The sequence below is a fragment of the Chenopodium quinoa genome, unplaced genomic scaffold (assembly GCF_001683475.1).
Source record: "Chenopodium quinoa cultivar QQ74 unplaced genomic scaffold, ASM168347v1, whole genome shotgun sequence".
NCBI lineage: Eukaryota > Viridiplantae > Streptophyta > Magnoliopsida > Caryophyllales > Amaranthaceae > Chenopodium > Chenopodium quinoa.
In genome coordinates, this window is record NW_018744210.1 from 85,183 (window position 1) to 88,473 (window position 3,291).

Sequence of the window (3,291 nt, forward strand, 5' to 3'; positions counted from 1 at the left end):
TAATCAGCAACCATCCTCACAATGATGATGATGATGATGAAATGATAATCATCAACCATCCTCACGATGACGATGATGACATCAATATTTTCATCAACCATCCTTACGATGGTAATGATAAAAAATTAAAAAAAGAGTAAAAGATCCATCTATCTTAACCAACAAAGTCCAATCCCTTCGGAATTCTTTGGGTTGTTCGGACCATTACTTAATCTCATCAAGGAATCACTCTGCGTCGAAGTTTGAAGGCAAAGCCCTTCGGACAGATTGACCCTTAATTAGCTCTAACGATCAAGAGTTAGGATTTTTAACCTCTGGCTCCTCCGATCAAGAGTTCAAACACCGCTCCAACAAGAAATAGTGGTTTTAACCGAAGTATAGCCAATCACTGGCACTGTACTTCGAATAAACCAGTTTCTGGAGGCAAGGGGTTAACCCTGGCGCAATTTATGGTATAGCCAATGTGAGGCATTGTATCATAGATAGGCGATGAACTCCATCCCAACAGCTAACAATGACTTCACTCCTAGAACATTGTCTTAAACTGACATTGTGTTTTAGATGAGTCATTTTGTTGGGGATATCCTAACAGCAAACAATGACTACACCACCAGAGCATAGTCTTAATTGACATTATGCTTCGGATAAGTCAATTTATTGAGGAAAAAGAGGCCGTGGAAAAATATGAAACATAGCCAATCACTGACATTATGCTCCGGGTAGCCATTCCCCCCGCAACCTCGGCATAAAAATCATTGTTCAAAGTAAGAGATACCTTTCTCAAACTCCATGACTTCTGAAAGGCGCTCTTGCACGCTTTGGACAATATGTATGCAAAACTAGCTATAATGATTTTCGAATCAAGAGTTAAAGTAGGGTAAAAATCTCTAATGATCCTCGGATAAACTCTAATGATTTTCGGATCAAGAGTTAAAGAGTTGGTAAAAATCTCTAATGATCCTCATATCAAAGTGCTGCCTTGGAAAAACTCTAATGATTTTCAGGTCATGAGTTAAAAAGTTGGTAAAAATATCTAATGATCCTCGAATCAAGAGTGTTACCTGGTAAAAACTCTAATGATTTTCAAATCAAGAGTTAAAGAGTTGGGTAAAAATCTCTAATGATCCTCGGTTAAGAGTGTTGCCTCGGATGAACTCTAATGATTTTCGAATCAAGAGTTAAAGTTGGGTAAAAATCACTAATGATATGATCCTCAGATCAAGAGTGTTGCCTCGGATAAACTCTAATGATTTTTGAATCAAGATTTAAAGTTGGGTAAAAATCTCTAATGATCCTCGGATCAAGAGTGTTGCCTCGGATAAACTCTAATGATCTTCAGATTAAGAGTTAAAGTTGGTAAAAAAAAAACTCTAACGATCCTCAGATTAAGTGTGATGTCTCGGATAAACTCTAATAATTTTCGAATCAAGAGTTAAAGTTGGGTAAAAAATCTATAATGAACCTCGGATCGAGAGTGTTGCCTTGGATAAACTCTAATGATCTTTGGATCAAGAGTTAAAGTTGGTAAAAAAATCTAACGATCCTCAGATCAAGAGTATTGCTTTGGAAAAACTCTAATGATTTTCTAATCAAGAGTTAAAGAGTTGGGTAAAAATCTCTAATGATCCTCGTATCAAGAATGTTGCCTCAGATGAAATCTAATGATTTTCGAATCAAGAGTTGAAGTTGGGTAAAAATCTCTAATGATCCTCAGATCAAGAGTGTTGCCTCGAATAAACTCTAATGATTTTCGAATCAAGAGTTAAAGTTGGGTAAAAATCACTAATGATCCTCGAATCAAGAGTGTTGACTCGGATGAACTCTAATGATTTTCAAATCAAGAGTTAAAGTTGGGTAATAATCTCTAATGATCCTCGGATCAAGAGTGTTGCCTCGGTTAAACTCTAATGACCTTCGGATTAAGAGTTAAAGTTGGTAAAAAAAAAAACTCTAACGATCCTCAGATTAAGTGTGTTGCCTCGGATAATAAACTTGAACAAATGAAATCTCTCGGCTCAATTTCTATTAACGAATTACTTGGGAAGTTGAAATAAAACCCAACTCATTTTTCAAATAGAATTGGGTCTGGGGGGCTAATTGTTTGGGTACTAAAATGGTCATAACCATTTTAGCATAATCAAGGGTAATTCTATCCATATAAACCCAAAAGGTCTAAAAAGGCTCTTAATAAGCCAAATGCACTAATATAGCCCATAATGGCCCACATATGTACTACTAGGGTTCACTTATACCTACTATGTACTACTATAAATACCCTTCAAGGGGAATAAGGTAAAGGGAGATCACTCTTACACTAAAATGACTACACTCCTCCACTCTTTTTCCCCTAAATTCCTCTCAAAATACACATTGTTTGGCATCTAACTTGGGTGTCGGAGGCTCCTCCCTAGGTCCCACCCAGGGCTCGGGTTTCATTTTACATGTCCATTCAAGGCCCAAATCCGAGCTCCATAAGCAACCATTCAAGGTCTGATTTGCTCATTTTTTGCCGAAACATCTAATATATATCAATCTATGCCCTCTCTTTCGTTTAAGGAAAAGGAACCTATTGTTCTTCATATTACGGTATTACCTAGGTTTGATTTTTAATTAATTCCAATTTGCTTTAGTAACTCATGCTTGAAACCAGTTCGCTAATTAGAATGATTGTGTTTGATGTTGGGTTTAATTTTCAATTTACTAAAGGGTTTTAATGTTCGAAATATGTGGATGTTGATGGATTTATGATTTCCATGTTCTTCCATCTACGATTTATGAGAATTAAAGGTTGTTCAACTACACTAAATGGGCCCTGATTTGATCTCTTTTTTTAGTTCAAAAATCAAAGAAAATTAAACTTGCAACTTTCCATTTATTAATCATAATATTTCAATCAAGGGTTTTTTTTGGTACTATTATTCAAGTAAAGGGGTGATATTTAGGTTATTAAAAATTGGAAATTTTGTCAATTACTACCCAAAAAAATGCGTTTTTTTAAATTACTACCCTTAAAAAAGTTGTTAATTACTACCCCTAAAAATAAGGGTGATAATGGTTTGGTTTGGTGCGGTTTGAGTCCAAACCAAACCAAACCGCAAAATACAATTTGGCCAAATTTTCAAACCAAATTAAACCATAATAGTATTGAAACCGAACCAAACCAAACAATAATAATACAGTTTCGTGCGGTGTGGTTTGCGGTTTATGTTGAGACCACATTTTTTTCTTAAAAATGCCAAATAATACTACATTAACTTAGAATAAAGTTAAAATAATTATCCTAATGGATTA